Here is a 25,107-nt window from a genome sequence, read left to right as displayed (position 1 = left end):
CAGGTATTAGCCTGTGGACTAGGGTGAAACCAGTGGACAGCATTCTCTGCAATCTCCCAGAACACAGCACACCTTGAAATAACATCAAAATTATGTCTGAGAAGAGAAAGGCAAGAAAGAATCAGTAAGGCTCAAGGCTTGCTTTCCAAACCTGCCTCTGCAACTTAAGCCTGGACTGCAAACATAAACTTCTTGGAAAGAACCTCAGTGCAAGATGAATATCTGAGAAGAGCAAAGGGAGATGCTGGGCTGCAAAAAACCAAGCCTTTTGCTCAAGTAATCATGCACAAAACAAAGGTGGACATTGAGATCTCTTTTGAGTATGTTCATAGCCTGATGTAAGTATTGAAGCAATATTCCTGGATAAAAATCAGTAGATTGTAGCACATACAATGTATGTTTCTTCCTTGGAAGTGAATTGAAGAACTTAATTTAAATTGTTAGGCAAAGGCCTGAGCCCATGTTCTGTGATTTTAGATAGGGCATTTTAAAGGGATAATTTCAAGATGAATAAGAGGACCCTCCTCAATAGAGGAAGATCAGAGTAATGAACACATTGAACATACACAGTTCCATGGTGCCTACATGCATGAGTGCTAAGGCAGCTGGCCAATGTGTTTGTGAGGCCACTGTTGATCATTTCTGCAATAGAATTATGGCAAATGGCAGGGAATAAAGTATATGTCTGCTATCTTCAAGAAAGGCAAAGAAAAGGATGTGAGGAGTGAGGCCAGTCAGTTTCACCTGTATACCAGGGAAAGGATGGGGCAAATAATAGTGAAAATATTTCAAAAATATTGAGGATAAAAGGGCTATTTGGAACAACAGCATTGCTATTCAATGGACAAATCATGCTTGACACACATGACAGCCTTCTATCATGACTTGACTAGTTTGATGGATAAGGAAAGAGTGTGAATGTTATCTTGATTGTAAAAAGGCTTTTGACACCTTTTATAATATCCCCACTGACAGGGAGGATGAAGTGCAGCCTAAGTGGACAGTGATAGGGATTCAAAACTCTTTTAATTGCTTAGCTCAGGGGGCTGGTGATGAGTGGCAGAGAGTCCAGCTGGAGGTCACTAAGGGTTGATACTGCGCCCAGCAGGATTCCTTGTTCATTAATGACCTGGATGATTGGACAGAGTGTCCCCTCAGCAAGTTTACTAAAGTTACAAAATTGTGAGGAGTTGATACAACAGAGGTTTGTGCTGCCATTCAGTGGGATCTCAGCAGGCTGGAGAAAATGCAGATCCTGGCCTTGGGGAAGAACAACCCCACACACCAGGGTAGTCTGAGGGTCAACTGGTTGGCAAGCAGCTTTGCAGAAAAAGATCAGGATGTCCTGGGCAACACCATTGTGCCATCAGTATAAACTGCCAATATTCTCTTGTGGCAAAAACCAACAGCATAGTGGGCCATGCAGAGGGGAGCATTATTAGCAGTCAAAGGAGGAGATATGTTCCCCTTTACTTGACCCCTGTGAGACAGGTCTAGAGTGCCAGGACCAGTTCTGAGTTTCCCAATACAACAGAGTGACTGGAGGGAATTCAGTCACAAAGATGGCTTAGGCATTGACACATCTTACTAATTGGGAGAGTCTGAAGAGAGCTGGCAGTGCTCAGCACAGACATTAACATCACTTTACAGACCACATAAAATTATTGTCCCTATGTTTTTGTCAACCTTCTGTTTAATTTTTGAATGATTTAACATGGCAGCGTGTAAAATACATAGGGTTACATAGATTAAGTAAGCTACCACGAACACAGTTACTGTTTGAGAAAGAATGAGATTTTAGGATTTGAGGAAAGAGACGAGTTCATTAGTCCTGGGGTATACAGGATTTTCCACCTTCCTCTTTAATCTAATCCTATCTGTTTTATGACCAATTACTTATGAGCATTATCTTCCCTATGAGCACATAATGTTTCCTACATGAGTTCAGCTTCAGAGACAACAGCCATAAGGGTGGGGAGGGTTGTTTTGCTTTCTAATTTTGGGTGGAGGAGGCAGCTGAAGGAGTTAATTCCTCATTGGTTTAAGTCTCTAAGAATTGGCTGTTCTGAACAACACATACCTCTGAGTGCAGTCATAGCTGTGTGAAACCATGTCACTTCTCACTTAAGCACAGACACTGAAGTACTGAGAGAGCCAGTTTGAGGCTTTCAGTGGTAGGGTTTTTTGAAGGTATTTTCCCACTAGTGACTCAGTAAAACCAAACTGATTGATCTTTAGAAGGGTTTACCAACTCTTTATTTAACTTCTGCGCCTGTCAGAAGCTGGGATCTTATAACCATAATTTATTCACTGGACAACAGTTTGCATAGCTGATTTCTTTCCCTCACATATCCCTGAAAAAAAGTCCTGACATATTGAATTGTTTTCAGAATTGGCAAATGGTTAATTATACTTTAAGGTAGTCTTTAGCCATCTACATATTGTGATAAAACTCTGAATTTTAAAGAAGTATGTTCTGTACTAGCAGATGAATTACAGCACACTTTCTGCAATCTCCATTACTAATTTTGTGTTCTGTGTGATAAAACTGAAAATAACACATGATAAAATTAAAAATAACTCTTGCACAAGAAAATTGGTGGCATTAAAAACAGGAGCAAAAGTCACTCAAAAAATCTGCTTGAGGCAATCCCAATGTCAGTATGGAAAATTACTCATTTTTCTGAGTGCTAGCTATGAAAACTTAAAGGGAGGAAAATTCTGCATCTTTATATATATTGGCATCCCATGTGAGAATATGCTGTCATTACCCAACAGATAAGTATTTGAAATCCAACTTTGCACTTCACTGGAGCAAGGATCTGACATTTAGACTTTCTTTATAAAGAGTAACAGAAATAATGCAGCTTTCCCTGCTTCTTGCAAAAATTGATGGTCTGTCGTTGTGTGAACAGGTATTTGCTAAGTATAACCATACCTTCATTCATACCTCCCCCAGTCAGCAAGAGGAAACTCCAGCAATGCCCAGCAACACATTTCTTCTAAATATCCAGCCTCTTGTAACTTCCTGAGACTGAAGAATTCCCCACTCACAGTAAAAAGTGAAAGTCATGTTTTTAGGCTACTTCATTTCAAAGGATGTTAGTATATCACTGATTAGAAAATTTTGGTGGGGTTGTGTGTAAAACGTAAACAGCAAGGCGAAGACAAATCTTTGGCTGAGAAATATCACCTAGCTGAAATACAGTTCCATGGGCTTCACAAAAAAGGATGGAAATAATAGAGAGAAAATTACATTTATCTCAGGGAACAATTATTGTTGTCCATCTACATAATACCATCATCTTGCTGGTTTTTTTTTCCTACCCTCTTGGTACTGGCAAGGCGAGTGACTAATATATTTAGTGTTATGAGAACTCTGCAAGGCAATGAGGCAATGACATCACATTACTCAATTTGTCTCTTGTGTCCTCTGAGGAGTCAAAGGTCCCGTGTACACTCAAAAGAAAATCAAGTGATTTAGTCAGAAATGAAACCACTTTCCAACATAAACAAAACCAAAGATACAGTATTTTTGCAGTTATGACAAACTAATTTGAGACTTAAGAGTTTTACCCTTGCTTTGAATTAATAATTTTTATTTTATTTTTCTGTTAAGTGAGAGAAAAATGCCAAATACTGTCGGAGTATGAAACCTTTCGGTATGAGATTTCTCTGTTAGATGAGGTTTCCTACACTGATCTTATGCTTCCAACAACTCAAATACCTTTTAATGTGATCTGGCTTTTAATGTATAGCACTGCCTGCGTTCCATATGTTTACCATTATCCGTGGGCTCATCAGTCCCCTTTATTTTCAGTAGAGGCTGTTGTGGAAGGAGGCCAGCTTGTGCAGCAACACAGTTCCGGTAGTGAAATTAGCAACTGAACAATATTCCCAGAGAAGTAGTCCTGTTCTCTTCTGGCCATAAGCCTGCCTCTGACACAAAAAAATGTCCATAGGAAAGAAATTGTATGTGCAGGTATGTTTGTGAAGCACATAATTTACATGTAATTTATGCATGTGCAACACAGCATGTCCTGCACACATTCACAGAGAATGCCTCATATGCAGCTCAGATCTTCACCAGGTTGGGTAACCATTGGTGATTCCATTTCACAGCATAAGAAATCAAGGCACTGAGGTGCAGGAGTGCCAAGTAACTTTCCAGAGTCCCACTGTGAGTCTGAGCCAAGCTAGAAGCAGAATGTAAGGCTGCAGCTCTGCAGTGTCTTGTCCCCAGTGGCCCAATGGCCGGAGGTATTGCTGTTTCATTCCATCCTAAACCTCTCCTGGTTTCCCAACTGCAGTACAATGCCCCTGTAGCTTTGCCAGGACAGCTGTTTGTGGGGAAAGGCTGTGAAACATGTCAGAAAAATGGCTTTAGGAGAAAACTTTCAAATTTTTTTTTTTTTTTTTTTTCTTTTCAGAAAATAAGTCATTTTGCAAATCCAGACCCCCTCACTTGATCTTGTGCTGCTGCAAGGACCATTTTGTCAGCATAACCTGGAAGCAGAGAGAGGCAATGGGCAAGAGAAGATGAACATACAGGGATGCCATAAGCCACCATTAGCACATGCATGGCCTAAGCTGTTGGTATATACTGATGACATCCATGTAGTACTCTGCAGAACGAGGTAGTAAATGATCATGTGCCTTTCACTTACCTCACTTCAAATTCCCTGTCTGCTCTCTAACATACTCTTCTTGTACTCCACTTTTTCTTAATGAACTATTACCAAAAAAAAACCTAAACTACTCCTACTCCCTGAACATGGAATATTTATCCTCTGCTTACCCTATGTTTGGTCTTTGCACAAACAATATTTAGACATAGAATGCTGGTACTTAGAGATAAAACTTAAGAGTTTTCTCAGCAGGAAAAGTATCTGAGGCATAAATAGTAGTCCCTGTCTTTGCAGGAAAACAACACCGCTTAGATGCAGAAGAGCCAGTGTTTTTTTCTCTTTAAGAAACCGATTGAAGGTCACTTTTAAAGGCGTTGCCCAGCTGTGAGTTTTAGTTCATTCATCCCTTCATTCCTTCCTCCCCAGGTGAACTGTAAACAACATTTCAGAATAGCTGAGGCATGTGATTTTGCAGAGGAGGCAAGAAGAAAGCCCAGTAGATGGGCCATATATCTTGAGACATGGTTGAAGGTGAGCTCAAGACACCAAATATCACTTGCATTCCTTGACATCCCACTAACACAGGAGTGAGCAAGTCCAGAGCTGCTCTGCTCTCTATCTCCCTGCCACCCCCATGTTCCCCACCAGGCATGTGGCCTCTACCACCTCCTGCAGCTCAGGAATCCCCTGAAGCTTAAGGTCCTCCCCCACCCCTAGATACTTCAGTAACTGGGGAGAGACTCCAGTATAAACCTACTGTAATCTCTGTGCTTTAATCTAGACTGTCATATCCTCACTTTTCTCGAGCAAAACAAAAATAGATTACCTACCATTACCTTTTCAAAGATGTGGTTTGACTTGTTTAGTTTCTTTTTATTTTGTTCACTGGCAGGATCTTTCTTTATTTCATTAAGACTGAATTTCCCAAAGTTCCCATCATATTCCTACATACTTTTGTCTTTTTCTACTTGGTTTACCTGAGGAGCTAAACCCATAGTATTGTAGGGAAAGATGGTTTTAAGATGTGCTGGCTCCTTCTATGCTGGTCATTTGGAGCTTGGAGCATGTACAGAGCAAACCTTTGCCAGCTTACATGGTTCTGCTTGTTTTCTGAGTAACACAGTTATCATATGGGCTTTTATTACTTTTTCTCCATGGCCCACCTGAGACAAGCCTATCTTCTGCCTCCCAGCAATGCAAGGAATGCTCCTCCTGCTTTTCTGCATTCATACTTAATAGTTAGACCTGGAGTTATGAACATAATGTTGACATTTCCCAGGAAATCAGCCTGAAGGATCATGACTGGTTCCATCTGGCCTTGAAATCAAGGCGAATGCAGAAGTTTTTTTCTTAGGTGAGTACTGCCAAGTTGTATGTTCTATCTGCCTTTCTTTTTTCTCCTTTCTAATGCAGAAATTGGGTAATTTAACTTTATTTATCAAACATTCTAAACAAATTTCCATTAAATGTATGTTTAGCACATATTTAACGTGTAGAGAATATATACTTGGAGGTGTAAATATAGTTTTATATGTGTGTGTCAATATGAATGCATTTAAATACCTAGCAGGCTAAATTATGATTTAATATAGGTCTGTGTATACAAGCCAGGATCCTGAAGTTCCTTGACAGGTGAAACCAAACAAAGAACATTCTTATCTTTCCTCTAAGTAAGGATGAGTGAAGACTGCTTGCAAATGCCAGAGAGAATAAATACTCTAAACAGAGTGCTCTGAGAGCTCTTCAGATTTCCCAGTTTCATGTAGCTTTTAAGCTCTGAAAATACTGCAGCCACATCAAGATCCAGGATTGCAGAGCTGGTGGAAAAAGAGGATGCACATGGGCCAATGGAATTCCCATTTCATTCCTTACCTGGAAGTTCACACTGATTATGCTATGTCATTGCGTCATCTCATGTCTCCTCAAGAATTATGAAATAAAAGGGGCTGGAGCTGGGTGAAGAATGTGTGGAAATAAGAAATTAAGCAAAGCAGAGAAGAGGTGTTTTCCTTGGTCCTGCTCTGTGTGCTTGAAGTTTGAGTGCTCCCACTGATGCAGACATTTCCCACCTACTCTGTCTTTTTAATTTCTGCTTGTAAGCACAACTGAGCAGTCTTGGCTCCCCAGCACAAAGAAGAAAAATCTGAAGAGAGAAATTTTCATCCTTCAGGATTCTAGAAAAAAAAAATAAATCCAGAATTAAATAGAAAAAATAAAATGGATGGAAATCTTCAACACCTTATGTACTTGACCTGATCAAAGAAACTCCATTCAAATTAAGACAGTAAGTGACATGACAGAAATGTGACTTGATTTCTGAGTACTTTGGATGTGTCTCTACTTTTGAACACAGTGAAGAAGTCATGTGTGTGTGACACCCTATGAGCTGATCTGAACACTAACTTGATGTTCCAGCTGGTTTCAAATGCACTCAGCTGGGAGTGTTTGGTGGAAATGTGACCTTTGGAGTGCATCCACCCTTTTCCCCTTGCTCCAAGTGCTGATGGTGTATTTGCACATATGTAGTTGTAGCCATGGTGTTTACATTAAATGCAGAAAAAGTAATGGAAATAACCCCTTTCTGGAGAAAATCTGAATTGCTGGATGCGGAGGATGAATTTGTTTTTCTTTTTATCTCCAGTTCCAGTGATGATAGCAGTGACTTTGCATGTACTGGGCTGTATGCATACAATACAGAATACAGCTGTGGTGGAGGGAGAGAACTTCTTCTTAAAAGGGAACAGATCCCTGGCATCCTTAGAGACCTAGAGCTCCCATGCATTGTAGCTACAACCCAGGGCAAGGCTGCTCTAAGGTCTCCTTGGAGCCTTCTCTTCTCCAGGCTGGATGACCACAGTTCTCTCAGCCTGTCTTCACAGCACAGGTGCTCCAGTCCTCTGATCATCCTCATGGCCACTCCTCTGGACTTCCTCCAACAGGTCCACATCCTTCTTATGCTGGTGGCCCAGAGATGGATGCAGTACTCAGAAGAGCAGAGTAGAGGTGAGGAACCGTCTCCCTCAGCCTGCTGGCCACACTTCTTTTGATGCAGCCAAGGACATGTTTGGCTGTCTGGGCTGCAGGCACACGTGATGAGCTTCTTACCAACCAACACCCACAAGTCCTCCTCAGGGCTGCTCTCAACCCATTCTCCACCCAGTCTGTGTTTGTGCTTGGGATTGCCCCAACCCAGGGGCAGGACCTTGCACTCATCCTTGCTGAACTTCATGATGTTCACTCAGGCCACATCTCAAGCCTGTCCAGGTCCCTCTGGATAATGTCCCTTCCCTCCAGTGTGTTGACTGCTCCTTGTAGCTTGGTGTCATCAGCAAATCTGCTGAGGGTGTGCTCAGTGCCACTGTCCATGTCACTGAGAAAGGTTTTAAACAGCACCAGTCCCAACACTGACCCCTGAGGAAAGCCACTCACCACTGATGTCCACTTCCACACTGAGCCATTGATCTAAACCTGTCTGGAATGTTATATACCTGAATCACAATTATATGATGAATATTTGATTTATATTCTCTGGATATTTAGGAAAAGTGTTACAAACCCAAAATAACATTTTAACTTATTGAAGACCTAAATAAGAGTGCCAGGAATTTGAAATATGACATAATGGTGGCTAAAGGGAAAATTCAAAGACTTGAGACATTTCATAACATAAAGTACTGTGATTTTAAAAAATGAATGGTCTGGGGAACTTTGCTCAGAAAATTGGATTTTGTAGGACCTAATTAGCTGGTTTCATTTTTTTGAACACAACCATTTCATTTTTTTTAATGAGGGCTTTTCATTCCCTTGTGTATTCCGGGACTATTTGTTTATCCAGAGAGGCTCATATGCTGGCATGAAGAGTTGGTTGCAGTACAAACGGGCAAGTAAAACAGCACACATTAATAATGCAGAATGTAACCATCAGAGGGAAGTATTACTGGTTGCTCTGGCTTGAGCTTGTGCTGGCAGAAAAAAACCCAACACCCTAATTTTGAAAGGGCTGAAGTTGATGGACTCCATGAAGGGCATATGAAGAAGAATACAGAGTGGAGAAGCTGAAGGAAGACATTTTCTCACACTGAAATAGAGTGAGACAAGTGTATATGTGAATGAGATGGCGAAGTAAAGCAATCTGATGTGGCCAAATGGTGTCTGGCTGAAGACAATGCAGAACAAAAGCTATGTCGTGCAGCTTTAAAGATTAATTAATTTAGAAACAAATCAGAAGAGGAGGATGTATGCACCTCAGTAGAAAGCTAGATCAGTTCTTGAGATTGTATTTTTCTATGCAGAAAGGAGGTAACATAGAAGTTTCTATAATAAAGAGAAAATTGTTAGATCTTGGACACTCTGAATGAGAGGACAATATGTGGGATGATGGAAAGAAATGAGCAAGAAGTGAGCAAGACAGAGAATGGGAAAAAAATTACAATGCCTAAACCAGAAAAAAATAGCAGTATAGCCACAGTAATATGAAAATAAAGAGCTACAGTTTCTGTAGGGTAACTCAGTTTTGTTTCTGTATTTTTCAACATCAGAAATCTTATCCAAAGGAATCTTCAGGAATTGCTGTATCTCTATGACAGCTACTTCTTGATTAAGGTGTAGGTTTTAGTGCGAGTGTGACTTTGGGAGCAGATAAAAGGATATAAATTCTAATTTTAGTTTCCAGTTTTACCTGAATACTGGCAGAGTCTGGATCCACCCAAGCTTTTGGGGAAGGTTGTCTCACCTGAATACAGTGAAAAGAATGCAGCAGTTGTCATGTGCACAAAGCTCACGGTAGCTGAAGGTGAGAGGGAAAAGTTTTTCTGTGTGTCTACACCCCCTAATGAGGTCTTTCCTAGTCTTTCCTAGTAGTTCCCAGATGGACAAATGTTTCATGGCTGCCCACAGCAAGAAACCCAAATTCTTAACTTCTATGCATCACCCAAATACTGTGAGTGACTTGAAGATCCTGGACTTGCCAGTCCTCCTACATCTATTTCCAGCTTGATCCAGACAATGCATCAGATTCCCTCTGGTTACAGGAGTCCTCCATGTCCTTTAAGTTCTGAACTCCCTCCCATGCTCCCCAAACATTCCCCTTTCTGATTTCTCTTTGCTGGCCTCATAATTTAGTGCACCACATGTAGTTGTTACTTTAGCTTATTTCCCTGGCCCCTCCAAAATGCAGAGCTTTTCAGAGATGTGTCCTGACCTCATTATCACTCACACAGGTCACCAGCACCTCCAGCCAGCATCCTGCCATGCAGCACAGCCAGCCTCCTTCTGCCTCCCTCACAGATAGCACCTCGAAATACAGGCTCTGTCCAAGCCATCCTTCTCCCAGGGAAGAGGAGGAGGACATATCCAAAAGAAACACCCAAAATCCACTGAATATTTTTGGTAGTCCCAACCTTTGATTAAAAATGTCTCCAATTCTTAATCATAACTTAGCCATAGCTTTCCTCTTTCTGTAAAACTTAAATCAGAAGAAACCACGTAAGTATTCACTTTGCTCTCACTGGTGCTCCAGTCCATCCAGACTGTTGCATGTGTCTTGCTCAAAGACTGATGCAAGAAATTACTGCAAGCAGAAACCAACATCAGTCAGGAGGTCTCTGTACTGTGGAGATATGACTAGGCAGGACATGTTCAAATGTTCTGGTAGGAAAACCAGTACCACAAAGAAGAGAAAAAGACAAGGTATATCTAGAAGTCCTACCAGTCTGATAGAAATGAAAATGCTTTCTTCACCCTAGTGCACAGAGGAGCCCAACTCTGTGAGCTAAACAGCCAAGCTTTTCCCAAATGCTTGCTACCATCGTAGCATGCTGATCTGTCCTGTCCCAGCATGTCCCTTGCTAGCCTTGAAGTCTCTCTCTGCTAACCAAATATTTATCCAGGTTCCAAAAGCCTTTCCTAAGCTCTGGGCTGTTGCGGTCCTGCAGCTATCTGGTTGAGGCTAACTCAGGTTGACAAAGACAAGGTCACTACAGGGAAAGGCCAGACCCCTCACTTCTTCAAAGCATAAACAAAATTACAACATTCCAATCTTTCATCCAGATCACAAACTATCAGGCAGTTTTTGATGGCTGCTGCTCAGAAACATAAGATTCATTTAACTTGTTGTCTTAGTGATGAAATGCAAATGTGAGACTCCTTCCCCTCCTCACAGTCACAAAGAGTGGCATGACAAGAAGAACCCACCAGCTCCCAGAGTTCAAGACCAGCAAGACCAGGATCATGCAATCCAGCTTCATCCTTCCCTTTGCAACGCAGGCCAATCTTATTTTGCTGCCAGAGGAGCCAGATGGTCACGCTTTTCAGAAACATATCTAAGCTTACTGAAGTCTGTGGTCTTCTGTGGTAAAATGGTCCCATGTTTAATTACCATTAACGGCTAGGAAATTGCTTCTTTTTCAGACTAGGCTGACTTTACCTCCTTGCTCCTGACAATTGTTACACTTCCATCAGCAAGTCTGAAAGTCCATTGTTCCAGAGGAGTGCATTTGTCATAGTAATTTACAGATCAAACCTCAGTCTGATGTAGCTGGCACCTGAGTCATTATTTTCTCAGAAGTTAGGACTGTGTCATCAGACTGCTGGTGGAAGCTGGTGGGAAGCCACCAAAAGGATTTGAATATAGAATGATGTGTATATGGTGCCCTGAGCCATAGAGATGGGATATGTCTTTTTACTGTGCCAGCTGGAGCTTGTGCATCATCTATGCATTTAGCTCAAGACACATAAATGACAATAAACCATCTTGGGAGGATGGGGCTGAACCTGAAGAGAGTTTTGCTCTCACCTGGGAGGAATGGATTATCTCCCTAGAAAGTAGGGGCTTACACTGACATTGCTCAGTCCAGGTCCAGAGCATCCAAAGAGCTGGAAACAGTTCAGATTCAGCTTCAGTCCATCATTTCTCCTCCAGAAGGATGTCTGCATGTGTTCACCCCTGTGAGAGTGGACAAATCCCCCTCATTAAGGTAGGCAGAGCCTAAGGTTTGCCCACAGGAAGATGGGGTGGAGCACAGAGTCAAACCTTGACTCCCCAAACTTCGCACTAATTCCTTCAGGAAGAACTTTCTTCCTCAATGTCAGCACAGCTGAGCTGAACAAAGCATGACTGTCCCAAGAAGTGAGGTCAGGAACTGAAATGCAAAGGGCAATAGGGCAGAGAGAGGTTTGGTGAGATTTCAGCACTGAGATGGTAAAAAAGGACACATGACCATTTAACAATTAGGGAATAGCAAGTAGAAGAAAATGCAGCCACAGAGAGACCCCCCAGGGATATCAACAGAGTGAGAGAGGAAGGAAGAAACCACAAAATAGCCTGAAGGCTGGGGGTGGCTGCTGACTGTTGAGCTCCCTCAACAGCCTCTGAGCTGGGCTCCTATGCAAAGATTGTAGTTTTAAATAATCCAAGGTCCTTCCAAACTCTCAAGGTTTTCCCATGAATCCAAATAATGAAAAAGGGACTTGGTCCCTCTCTAGATGCAGGTGTATTGATTGTTGTCACGAAAAATCAGTTCCTTAGTCCAAAAACCAGCCATTTATCTTGGCAAGGATGGGAGCAAAGGAACAGAGAACAATGACTCCAAAATGTCTGGGATACCAAGAGCTTTCTGAGAAACAGATTAACAAAACACTTAAGTAAAAAAGAATTTTAAAAAATCCTCCTAGTAAACTAGATAATATAGAGAAAATATTTATTCTAGAAAATTATACTAATAAGCAGGAGATGTTTAGAATATGTGATCACACAAGGAACTTACTATCTGCTAGACATGAGTGCTGAGGGATGTGAGAAGATTAGCAAGGAAGCTTATTGTAGCACATGTAATCTATTTTTTATTTGAATTAAAATTGGGAGGTATGGGAAAATTAAAGAAGAATAAAAGGCACAAATACAGTACTATGCATCCAAAATGGAAGAATGACTTTGGCTATCATTGTCCCAGGGGAAAACATTGTAAATGGCTATAGATAATGGACTCCTGAGCAATACCAGAGCTCATTGTACACAACAACATTCCCTAGATATGCTTGACCATTAGAGGAAAGAAAAGTAGTAGCAATCATACTTGGAAATATGTGTTTGGCCCCCATGTTTAGGGAAGTAATAAAGCTGTCTCAGGCATGTCTAGTTCTCATGGAGTCTGAGGACTTGACAAAGAGCAGCTGATAAAGAAATGGCAAAGTATGGAATATAGAGAAAGTGTCTAAGTGTTCAAATCAAAAGAACTAAATACTCTAGGTTAGCTTATTTGTACAGTTTATATGTACATTCACAGCATGCAAGGAAAGAAGAAGTGCCAAGTAATACAGTTTAGCATCAACTACAATGAACATGAAGGTCCTATCATGAAGGATGATAGGCCCAGACCTGTTAAATATTTTTCTTCATGATTTAAGGGAGTGAGATACAAATATTTTATAAGAAAAGACTGAAAAGGTTATGACTGTGTGAGGCTCTCTGCAGTACGGATGTAAAGAAAACAGGAGAAGAGAGCAGATGTTTGGAGGTCAAGGAAATTTCTGGGAATCAGATATCTCTAGAGGTAGCCACCAGGCAAGGAAAACTGAGCTCCTGTTAATGACCTCCAAACATCTGCTCTGCTCCCTCCCCTCTTTAGTTTCTACTATGATTTGGAGGATGTCTTATACAACCATGATTTGTCGCAGACAGGTTAGGGGGTTTGGCTGACTTCCAGTCTCTGTTTGAAGTGGATGTTTCTGCTATGAAGTTTTTGCTGTATCCTTTGCAAGTGATTATCAATATTCAGTCTCATCTTTCTTGAAATAATACTGAATTGTGCTCCTGCCTCTGTTTCCTTCTCCTTATATTGTGACTTTTTTTAAAAAAAGGTTTTTTCCTAATGTGTTGATCTGGTTAATCTCTAGTTTTGAGAAGTCAGATTTGCTGTTACAAGGTAGACAAGCCATCTAGCCCAAAGTTTGTTTCATAATGGTGACCGCCAAAACAAATTAGAAATTACCTCCAAATGCTCTCTTGTACTAGTCAGTCACCTGAATGTAATGAAGGTTTACACTATGATGTTGTATGAGGCTAAGTGTCTGCATCCAATTATTTGCCTCCTGTATCTTTGCTGCAGGAAAAAGGAAAAAAAAAACCTCTGTTTTGTCAATGTGTAAAATTAGATTTTGTACTGGTAGAGATGAGGAAACCAGTGGAAGAGAGGTGGTTTTCCTTTAGTGGGCTACTAAAACCTCAGTGGTCAAGGAATTGGCTCTGTGAAATATTGGAAGGGCTTGTTTGAATACAATGTACCCAGGGTGGCTGGGAATGGGCAGGCAGCTTTCGTAAACTCATCTGGTTCTTTTGCAAGCTAAGAATTGCCCACCTCCCCCCATCACTTTTATATTTAAAAAAACCCAAAAAAACAAAAAGAAAACAAAAAGAAAACAAATCAATAGCCATGTCTGGTTTTAGCATATATTAGACTTTATATGACTATATAAATAAGAAACTACATAGCAGTCAGATGGAGTAGATGAGATGTGAGGAGAATATGAAAATAGGGAAATGGTCAGGGAAGTAAAAAGCAACAAGTAACAGCTCTTTAGCAGAGACAGTTACAGTAGACAGTTTGTTTCACAAGAGTAGAGCTAAACAAACTTGATTTTCCCAAAAGCTTTGTCCTGTGCACCTTAACAAGTTTACCAGCATCCTCAATTTTCTATTGTCCTCTACCATTCAAGAGCCCTTCCATACCTACCTGATGTTTTGTGGCTGGTCCAGTGCTGATGGATCTGGCATCACATGGCCACCACAACAGGCTGATCTCTGTTTACATATTTCTTGGTGGAGGTACTAAATAAGATCTCCCTCCTCTGCTTAGAAAGGTACATTTTCAATGGTTTAAGGCACTTTGAGGCATTAAACCATCTCTTGAACTCCTCTAAAACTGGACTGGTCTTTTAGGAGAACTGATGGTTTTGGAGACTCTGTCAATTGACAGACACATGTAGATGCTGAGAACAGCATGTACATAGGCATGACATGCCAGCACAAGAACATCTTATGCAGTTCATCTAAATATGCTGTTCAATGTGATAATATATGCAGACAGAATTAGAGGAAACAGAAAAGAATACACCTAGAACCAAATCTTCAGGAAAAAAAATTGCATTTGCCTTGTTACAGAGATTAGCTTACACCCAACAGAAAAAGATGAACTACTTCTCATGACAAAACTAAATTAAAGACTCATCTAATTCAGTGAATAACAGCCTATTTAAATCAAGCAGCTGGCAAATTCAGTTAAAAAAAAAAAAAATAAAAGGTATATAAAAAGTTGATAGCAAAGCTGATGGTTAAATGTATGTTATAAATCGCAATATAGCAAAAGGTTCATATTTAGGAGGATTTGGAAGGTAAAATGTGAAGAACTTTGAACAGATGGAAGAAAAGAGAGGGGACAACAACATTGGAAAAAAACATGGAAATTCTTTGCTGAAGGATTAGGGCTTTGGTTGCCTTTTTTACAGCAACAGGTAAACAGGGAAGAGGCACTGAAATTCTGAAGGACTTCACAGGTCCAAAGTTTTTAAAATCCAATTAAAAAAACTTCAAAATATCATTGGAAAGTTGGCATATAGAAAAAGAGGTGAGAAGAAGTGCAGGAATTTAAGGCGGTTGAAAGATTTCTGTCTGTCTCCTTACAACTGCACTTGCCCAAGCAAAATCTTGCTCACATTTTGCTCACACAATTGAAGCTGAATTCTGCTTAAATCAGTGTTTGTGACTTTGCTTGGCAGAAAGTTCCTTTGCAACCAGAAACTGGGGGAAGTTCACCACAGTGTAATGATCCACAAACTTTTTTTTCCTCATGCAAGTCCTTGAAAAGGAAAATTGTCTGAATTTTTATAGTTCAGGAGAATTTTGTTGATTTGAATGTATGTGTATTTGAATGGGTCTTTGAAAGACATGTTCTCTGAGCAATGTCTTCTTTGGCAACATGGATTTTGGAACTGTTTTCAAAGTGGATTTGAATGTTTCCAGCATTAAGCTTATAACCTCAGTGAACAGGCAACCTTGAAGAGACCATTTTTGCAGGAAGTTGGTATGGTAGTCCCACACTAGAGATTGGCCATTCCATTTACTAGAGGAGGAACTTGCTTAGGCTGGACAATTATGACACAGGCTTTAGCAAAATGAAGCCCATTATTAAAAAGTGCAGTAGTTTTGTTGAGGAAGAGACACTGTTCTATAAAATGCTGTCCTTCACTACAAGGTGTTTAGAAAATATGGCACTGAAGGTACTAGGCATTGTTGGGTTAAATAAAACCTATAAAACGTAATGAAAGCCAAAGGATTGTTTCTGAGAAAGAGATTCAGATCTCTTTGGCACTGGATCAGTCACCTTTCAATAAAATGTTTTAGGTGAAGTATCGTGCTATAGATTTGTTAAGAGAAGTGCCAAATTTGATAGGCTTGAAGGTTAGTGTTATGGCAAATCTCCTCTTCCTCATTAACAATTCCAGGTCTTGCCAGAAATAACTGCTGTGCAAAGGGAGAACACCCTTCAATATGTTAAAATTAGCTAGAATAGAGTGTCTCCTAATCAAATTTTGTCCTGAATTGCCAAATGATGTATAGTTGTTTGCGTTGTAGATAACACTCCAGTGGGGACTATGCTAAAATCCCTGAAAACTCATATTATGCAAGACCTCTGGCTGAACTTTAACTCTATGCTTAGAAGTGAGAGGCTGGTGCTATAAGCCACCCATATCTCCATCAAATACTGTGAATTTAATTGTACACTTAGCTAACAAAGATCAACTTAGATTAAATGAGTAATAAATTCTCACCTCTACAAAATGAACCCAACGACATTTCAGAATAGCATAATCTGCATTTGAGGCCACCCTCAGAGGTAATGATGGCAAAAAAGGGCCAAACTGATCATCTAAACATTGGTAGGATTCTAGTATTCTTTGCCTTTGTCTGCAACAGATGTTTCTGTGAGCTGGTCAGTTGTATCATAGAAGCTATAAAATAAAGACAGAAGGCCTAACAAATAATTGGCACAGACCCAACACTTAAATCAGCTTCAAGTAGTATGAGAAATTATGCTGCTTTGAGGGCAGCTATAAGGAAAAATCTATTTGTATGGAGTGTACCTATTGAGTTTTGGCTGATTGCTGTTTGAACTCCCCCTGCTTACAAGTACATTAGGGAGTATAAATTTCAAAAAAACATTGCACAGCATTGCTAAGGACTCTGCATGTATTTATCCTGTTGAAATGTTTGAAGTTATAACCAATGTATGAGTTTTTAATTTCTTTCCATTTTTAATATCCCCCACTGGAAAATGTTAATGCATCCACACATTGCACTTGTGCCATTCCAAACCTCTGCAGTTCTCTGTAATGGAGAGTTGGAGGCCGGAGCAAACATCTCCAGAGCTGAATGTTTGTACAAAACACCCTTTATCTTATTTGTTCTTTTCTGAGATCTACAAAGCTTGTTTCACTGTTCTGCTGTTCAGTCCTGCCTCATTTCTATTCTCAGACTGAACAAAGCAGACTCTTCAGATTAGAAGTTTCAGGGATTCCTGTAATGGAGATCTATATGAAGGGTTTCACAGTTGGATCTAAGCTGACTTGTACTGATTTCCTCCAGATGTTTGGTCATCTGGAGAAGGAGAAATATCAAAGGTCTCCCCATGCATTTCAAAATGTATCTTTTCCTTCTGCTGAAAGAGGCCCTAGCACCCAGTAGTGCTGCCATTGTTGGGACTGTTTCAGGCAAAGCCCCTTCTGCTGTCTGATGGAGTTATTCCTTCAAGGAGCTCACTGATCTTATAGCTTTAAATTATAAAGGTGACCTGGGGCTTAATGCCATAATCATGTTCAACCCCTCCACACACCCCACACTCAAGCTGATGTCATTTTTATAACATGTTTGCATACAGCAGGCACCCCCTGAGGCCGCTCACCATGATCACATCAGGGAAGAGTCTTTAGACAGACAGAAAAAGAATGAACATTTTAATATCAACCCCATTATCAGAGAACCCCTATTAAACCTCCTGTATGTCCATGTCATGATTTTTTTCTCTGAATGAGAGCCATTAGTCTTCAAAACTGGGATTTAACACAGTAGTAGTGGAGAGCTTCTAGGTCCTGACTACAGCCACTCTCTCCTGCAACAATATAAGCATCTCAAGGGCTTCCTTCCTGTGAACTGATCCTTTCATTCACTATTGCTTTTGTTCTTAACTATTTGGTACAGTGTTTGCTGTTAGATTTTACTGCTGATATTTTGCTTTTATTTTAAAGTGTCCAAGAACCGTTAAGACAACTGCACTTTTCTGGGTCAATACAGCTACCAAAATCCAAAACAGTAGATAAAATAGCCCTTGTTGTCAAGAGATCCTGCTGTGGAAGTAGTTTACTAGGGGAGGTGAAAGCTAAACTTCCATTTAGCCACTTGTCACCTTTAGAACATGTGCAAGATTTCTTCTCTTTCAAAATTTGAACATATTAAATTTCAGGTGTGTGGAACAAGAGAACAGAGGTGGGTGACAGGCAACTGGCAATTGATATTTCAGTCAAGACCAGCACCTGCAGCAAGTGAAGAAAAAGAGCAGAAGACACCACGAAACACATTAGTCACTGTCCTTTCATACCAGAAGACTCTGAGAGGCTACAGAAGTGGGTGATGAAAGCTTTAGAGCAGATAAAGAGAGAAGTGCCACAAAGGCAGGGTGATGGTGAATGCAACAGTTGCTAACACGTCCATATAATTCTGTTCCATAATTCAACAGGGTCATGCATGATAAGCCCAGAAAAAGTTGTTTTATCTGCAGGTTCCATATGCTTCTGTATGACATCTGACACAGAGCTTCAAATTTAGCCCTGACACAAGTGACTGAAGTAACTGAGTGGGTCAGCAGTGTGGCTCCTGCAAACTCATTGGCGATTTCTTGCTGCCACAGCAAAAGAATGGTAAGATTAAAACAAATGTATGGTGGCACTTGTAGTGTGGGTTATAAATCCTCTCTATGGGTCCAAAGGTATGTGGCAAGACTGGCTACAGATTGGTAACCAAGGCCACCACCAGTCATTCCTGCTCTAAATCAGTTCCTGCTCGTCAGGTTTCACCAGGGAAATCAAAGATAGTGACGTGGGATGATACAGTGACCGTGCTAGTGTCCTGTTGGCCACAGAAAACAAGGTTCCAGGTTCCAGCCTGACCTGTCAAGACAGTCAGTCTCAGATGGTTCCTGAATTCTGGGTAGGTGACACTGATTTCCAGCATTTCCAAAATACCTTAAATACTAGGTATGTGATCTGCTATAACTGCATCATATTTATAAGAGCATCAATGCTAAATGTTTTTAGTACTGCACCATCAAAGAGTTCTACCTGTTCTCAAACTCAAAAAAATTGTATTTATGCCCTGAAATAAACAAGAAAATATTTTAAAAGAAAGGGTATGTTAAATATAAACTTGGTCATCTCCTTATGATTATTGCATTGCTCCATGAGTATGTAATATGGAATATATTACTTTCCTACAAATGCCTGGAAAAGGAGGAGTTAATGCATTATGGAAAACAACTTTGTGTGAAAGACATTTATTTTATGAATCTGGCTCTAAAATTCTCTCTCTAGTTTTAAAATTACTGTCACAGCCAGATTGTGCATCAAAAAGATCCCACTTAGCAGAATATATGATCTCAAAAATGAATATCTGTTAGATTGTTCATACAGAGTGCTTTGAGAAATAATTTCTCACAGATGGAAAGCTATAAAAATGGTGTTCTGCTATCTCGTAGTTTGAACCACAATCTCAGAACACATGAAATATCGATATTGAATCAAGCTGTACCTGGTTCCCCTTGAATGTGTTCTTCCAAGTTCTTGACCTCCATTCTAGTAGTTTCATTTCAAGCTGGAGTCCAATGGAAAGGAAAAACCTACACAAAATACACACAAAAACCCCCCATCCTCAACTTTTTCTCCATGAGTAGAGGCAAATCAGGAATGACATACTGTTTTCTAATGAACCTATTTGATACTAGATACTGCCTTTGAAGAGTGTATTATAATAAAGAAATGGCATTAATGGATCACACACACAAACATTTACTTGGTGTGAAATGTTTTCACTACTGTCCCTGCAGAACAGATATGTCTTGATAAAGAGAGATGTCACAGAGAGCACTGCTGACATTTTTAGGTGATGGAATAATGAAAATAAATGCTCGTTATTGCTGACTTTTTCCGGAGATGATTCTATATTGACAGAAATATTCTCAGTGAAAAATTCTAACATCATCAGTAGAGAAGCTTGTCTGGGAATAGCAAACTTTTCTCTTGGAGACTTTCTTCATTCGGCAGTTCAGTCCTGGCACAGTTTTCAGAGTGCACTGCAAGGATGCTTTCAAGCACATCGCCTTTAAATCACTACTTAGGCCACACCAAAAGTACCAGTATAACCATTTCCTGGAAAGTTTCAGTGCTCTCTCCAGGTGTTCCTAACTTTCTTAATAACAGTAATTCATAGTGTCAGGGTCCCATTAGTTACCAGATGGATCTTTTAACCACTCACAGAAGGTATCCAGCATCTGCCCCACTGGTCTGTGTTTCCTGATCAGAGTCTGCTGCCTTTTGATCTTGAGCTGCAGTTTGACTGTGACTTCTTGTGAACAACAGCACAAATGCTGACACCTAACACCTCAAAGTCCTCTCTTAAGCTAACAGAGACCCTGGAGAAACAGAGCATCGGTGGTCAGAAAATTCTGCTCTTTAGCACGGACCTTACACAGAATCATTATACCCTGCTCTTTTTTTAAAGATTTTTAAATTTTTTTTTTAGTTGGTTTTTTTTTTAATATTATTATTATTTTTTATTATTTAATTTTTTTTTGTAAATACTCGTACAGAGCAACTTGTCCCAGACAGGCTCTTATTTAGTTAAGCTCAGTATAGCATAGCAGACCATTTACAGGTATATTACTTTTATTTTCCATACCTTTCATTTCAACATATTTATTATCCTTCACCTAATAAATCTTTTATCAAGTTATACAGAAAGCTTGGATTGATTTAGAAAAGTGTCTGTTGCAGGTTTTACAGCTGAAGATCTCCAAAGCGCTCTTTTATCGCTAGTGGGTTTTCCATATAATGGCTAATAGTGTTGGTCCCTTTGTGCAGCCCAAGGTCCAGCTGAAGTGTGTCCTTTGAGGGCACTCAGACTGCTTCTCTCAGGACAGCCACCCCTTGCCCCATTCAGGACTCATCACCTGTTTACAGTGCTCACAAAACCTGGTGCTAAAACGGGTGCTAAAAGTTATTCTTCAGGAAGCTCGTGTTTGACAGGTGATGTGCCTGGAGATCCCCACTACAGCAGAAGCAGAGGTGAGAGTTTCACATCCATGTGGCTCAGTTTGGGCCAAGGGCCCTTAGGAGAAAAATCTGGCCATCTTTCTATGCAGGAGGTGGTCATGAGAGCTGGCAGGAGGCTCCAGACCACACCCTACAGGCTAGCCTACGTCTTCTCAGAGCAAGCATAGGAACCTCGTCTGGGGCTGAATTCAGTGTCTAAAATCAGGTTAGTAATATCAAGGAAAATATTTGAGGTGCCTTTCAGATGTGGGATGGGTCTCAGACCCATCTGGAAGGTCATCTGGAAGCTGTACACCTCTCTGAAAGGGCCTGGAAATTGCAACTGAAACAGACAACCTCCTCCTGCCAGAATCCTTAATCCTTATATTTGTGGTGATGAGCATATTCCCTGAAAAAATGAGAAAGGGGGCTGTGGACTAAAAAGACTGACTACTGCTGGATGAGAGGTACAGCTGAGGTACATCATGCAAGGTGTGAAGTCAAACTTCCCCAGTGCTCAGAGGTGTTGAGCCCTCAAACAATGTTCTGTATGATGCACTCAGACAACTTTGCACTGCAGAGGAGAGGTAGTATTTTTTAAAAAAGCTTATTGAAAAGGAGTTTGGCTCTCACTGGAGGTCAGCAGGATTGAGCTACTTTAGATCTACATTAGCATATTTCCTCTGTGTCCAGCCAGACATTACTGATGCATCACAGCTTTGAACTTTTAAGGAAGCTGAATGGCTGCTCCTGCAACTTGCCCAGGGCCTGCAAGAAGCCCCAGAATCCAACTCTGGGTCTGCCAAGGGAGCTGAGGACATGCCCTGGGAGCCCAGAGCGGCTTTTGGCTCCCAGAAGAAGATGTGAAATCCAGCCTCACCAGGCTGCCTGGAAACAGAGCTGTCTGGAAAAGCATTAAGGAAGGGCCTTAAAACCTGCCCACTGCAGCAGGTTTAGATTAAAACAGGTATGTTGCAAGCAAACCTAAACCCCCTCAAATGGCTGGAGATCCAGCTCCTGCTCAGCTTGCAGGGATTAAGTGCCTCACACTGACCAACTTCACACTAGCAGCCAGCCCCCGTACTGCTCAACTCCCATCTCAACTCTAGATCACACCAGGACTCCTTTTTCAGCAGGTGGTAGCCATTTGCTCTGCAAAGTAAAATCTGTGCTGAACCTGCTAACTGATGGCTGATACAGAGCTGAGGGTAGTCCTTTTTTTTGTTATTGCACATAGGCATGGGAGCATCTGTGTGCCCAGCTGATCTCATGAGGCAGTGCTTGTATAGCACCTTTTTCCACTCACACATTAAAAATTGTCCTGTGTAGACACTTCCACACACTCTTGTGAACACTTTGCTTTTGTTCTTTCTTGTTTTGTTTCCCTTAATCTAAAAGAAATTACTCAAACTGAGAACACATTGTTGCTCTTTGAGTGTGGAAAAACATAACATAGCAACTTGTCTTAGCTTTCTAATAGTTTCACGATGTGCTTTTAAACAATGTCAAACTTGTTCAAGGCTTGTGACATTTGAATTTGGCAAGTAAATCAACATTTGGGTTTTTTCCCAAAAGCAAAACTTTTTAGAAATAAAATGGTTGCATTTATTTCAAAAGAAAATATTCATCCCTGTTTTTTCTGGTTTGGGGTTTTTTTAGACACAAAGTGCTGTGTATGCAGGATTATTTTTATTTTGTATGTATGTTGCAGTGCTCAACATTTTAATTGCCACTTCCTCAATAAAACCATTGGAAATCTTCCATCTTGCCATTAGCACTTACAAAATAACTGTTAACAATATGTTATCCAGACACAGAAACTTTATAATTAACATTGGACTGGTCTTCAAAGTCTAGTGACTAAAATATATCCTATAAAATTACTGGACTTCATTCAATGCTATTCTGCTGGTTTAATGTTCAATAAATGTGTTGAGGGGAGATATTTGGCAGCGTGCATTAGTCTCTCTGGCAGAGAGAATGACTACAATGGGGTTTGCTCTCTGCTCTATGGCAAGAGCACCAAGGCTCTACTGGGCTGCCGCACTAACACTGAAAGGTTGCTGCTGGTGTGAAATAACATCGCTCCCAGACACACTGCTGTGCAATCCTTCACTGCAACGCTCCTCCCTTGTCAACTGACAAGGAATTGGACAGTTTTCACATGAGCAATAAAACACAACAGGCAGTGTATTTCTGGACCATTATAGCACAACTGGGGTAGTGTCAGAAGGCTGAAGGCCAAGCATCTCAACTACGGGAGAAATACAAGATTGGCTCTGAAGCATCTTAATGCTATCCCTAAATGGAATTTCTACAGTACATTAAATAAGGACGAATACTTAGTCCTGTGCCTTTAACACAGACATGGACATGACATCATTGGCAGCTAATTAAGACTTATTCCAGCCAGGATTGTGCTGCAGCCATAGCAGGCCATTGCACTGGTAAAGAGTTTGGAGGACAGGATAAAAAGGATTGGAGAACACATTTATTTAGATTAAACTATGAAAAAGGCATGACAATGAATTGAAACCCACATAACGTTGCAGGATCGAGGTCATTTAAAGCAGTATCTCCACATAATCTGATCATACGAAGCTCTTTGCCCATGGGAAATATCTGAAAAAACTCTCTGCCTAGTTTCTGAGATAAACAAGACTAATGGACCAACAGACATGTGGGTAGTATTCTGGGAGTTATTTTTACTAGGATAGAACTCTTAGTCCAGCCAACAGTTTCGTTGTGTTTAGCACTCCATCTGCTCATGGGGTGAAGCGGTCACTGTCCTAGTATGCTTTCAGCTCTTCAGAGGTATGAAATGCTTCATATGCAAGGTGATATCTGTGCCAGGAGGTGCTGAAGGCAAGATGCAGGCTGTACAGGGTTCCTGCCTAGCAAGAAAAGTTGAGAAGTCAGAAGCAAAATTCTTGGCCATAGGGCCATTTGACTCCATAGGACACTGAAGGAAGGATGGGTGTGAATGAGACATGCACATCTCTCCCACCCCTGCAGTATTTGCCTTGGGTGGACCCAAATATATAAAGGGAAAAATGCATAAATATGCACTATAAATATGAATACAGTTATTCTGTATCCAAAAGGCAAAATTTACTGTTTTTCCAGATCACTTTACTAACTTTTTACAGATTTTTTAGCAGGCAGTATGAAAAAAATATGACTGCAACATCTGGGCAGATTTTCCTTCAGAAAATAAGCTTTAGTAGGAACTGTTTTCTTATATTTTCCCCGTTCTCTGTTCACAGGTCATCCAGGGAGGCCACAGGTCGGAGTAAGGTCTTCAGTGGAAGAACAGCACCAGGGAAGGGCTTTCATCTTTCATGCTCATTGCACACATGAACATTTCCTTTCTGTCAGCAATTTGGACACCCGGTCAGACCAGTTATTTTCAAATTGTTTGTCATTGTCTGGGCAGGTTTGGTCTCTTAGCAAAGCATAATTTTTCAGATCTGTCACAAGCAGGAACAGACATCTGAGCAAGTGGCTGGGCTGCTGAGAGAAATTGTTTGGCTTCAGAAATACCCACTAGGACACAGTGGAAGCTCCTGTCATCTGGATATCTCTCTGCACTGAATCAGAGGGCTCCTTCTGTTCAATAGTCTGTTTATACTATAATCTAATAAAACGCTTGTGAAATTAAGCTACTGATCATTGTGAGGGTGACTGAATTGTGCTAGTATAACACCACTATATATCACAACAGTCAGGTTTGAGATGAAAAACGCTGACAATTTTTTAAAGGGAAAAAATCCTTTATTTATTCACTGTCAAGCACTCAGACTGAAGAGAAAAAACTTATTTTGGAGGATATAATTTTTGTGCATTTGTTTTTCCATCATCACACGGATCACACATCATAAGGTCAGAGAAAAGGCACCTATAAGGGACACTAAGATATTATCTAGTTGATCCACCTCCAACATGGTAAGGCATATAGCTACATGTACATCATTCCTACCATTTGCTTTTCTAACCTGTTCTTTGGTCCCTTTGATAATTTGGCTTTAGTTTTCCTAGACAATCTATTTCAATGGTTGGTTATTTATTACAATATAAAAAATATTCTTACTGTTCTACTATGTAGGAGAATTATTCCTTGTTTAAATTA

General features: G+C 40.5%; 1 long non-coding RNA gene across 1 annotated transcript; it reads left to right on the top strand.

Annotated features, from left to right (window-relative positions):
• Window positions 1-24,515, top strand: LOC131577768 (uncharacterized). The gene is made up of 5 exons (XR_009277275.1): window positions 1-338; window positions 4,431-4,637; window positions 5,055-5,159; window positions 5,908-5,982; window positions 24,245-24,515. It is a non-coding gene; the product is annotated as an uncharacterized LOC131577768 (long non-coding RNA).
• The last annotated feature ends 592 nt before the right edge of the window (window positions 24,516-25,107 follow it).

This window comes from Poecile atricapillus, chromosome 3, assembly GCF_030490865.1.
Source record: "Poecile atricapillus isolate bPoeAtr1 chromosome 3, bPoeAtr1.hap1, whole genome shotgun sequence".
Classification (NCBI taxonomy): Eukaryota; Metazoa; Chordata; class Aves; order Passeriformes; family Paridae; genus Poecile; species Poecile atricapillus.
This window is presented reverse-complemented; position numbering and strand designations above follow the sequence as displayed.